The sequence below is a fragment of the Silene latifolia genome, unplaced genomic scaffold (assembly GCF_048544455.1).
Source record: "Silene latifolia isolate original U9 population unplaced genomic scaffold, ASM4854445v1 scaffold_465, whole genome shotgun sequence".
In the NCBI taxonomy this organism is placed as follows: Eukaryota; Viridiplantae; Streptophyta; class Magnoliopsida; order Caryophyllales; family Caryophyllaceae; genus Silene; species Silene latifolia.
This window is the reverse complement of record NW_027413382.1, coordinates 45,267-46,017: the sequence shown is the minus strand read 5'-3', so window position 1 is coordinate 46,017 and position 751 is coordinate 45,267.

The window sequence follows — 751 nt, the reverse complement described above, 5'->3', positions numbered from 1 at the left end:
GGGTCTCCTCCTGCTCTCCAGGGCGCAAGACATCCGTAAGGATAGCTCTCAGGGACTTCCCATGTGGCCTGGTCCACTCCGTAAGAGTGAAAGACTCCACTATCGTTCCCAACACCTCGCCACCAAACTGGTTGGGCCAGGTTGGTCCCAATGCCCTACATGTATGTCATCTCAAGAAAGGTTCCAGAGCACTAAAGCGTTGGACACCCTCTCTGTGAGCTTACTCACCTACATCTCAGGGCTGAAAGAGGAAGGGTAACTGGGGTACTGGTACCGTGGTGGCACGGGTTGCACTGGCTGAGTCTCTCCCACCATCTCTCTCACCCTCCTAGGTCCCATCCCCACCCTAGGTACCTCATCCTCAAGTCTAGCCTGGTCTTCCCCAACTGGCTCCTACATCACCTCCAAAAGGCCCTCATCGATCAGGTAGTACTATAGGGTAAGGCCGGCCTCCTCATCATCTGAGTCCGACGCAACCGCAACCACAACCACAACCGCAGCCAAAGGCTCAGTCACAGGGAGATGCTCTAGGTCGGGTACTCTCATCCAGCTCATACCCCTCACCCTCCAAGCTAACCCACCACCCTCCAACACCCTCAGCCATTTCTGGCCGATGAAGTAAGCCATGTCCATAATGGGCACAACCGGAACCATGGGTTTGAGAGCCGAAGTGGCCTCAAATCTAGCCAACCTCTCAGCTATACGGGTGGCAATAGCACCACAACTCAGGTACCGGGTCGAAGATGTGTCC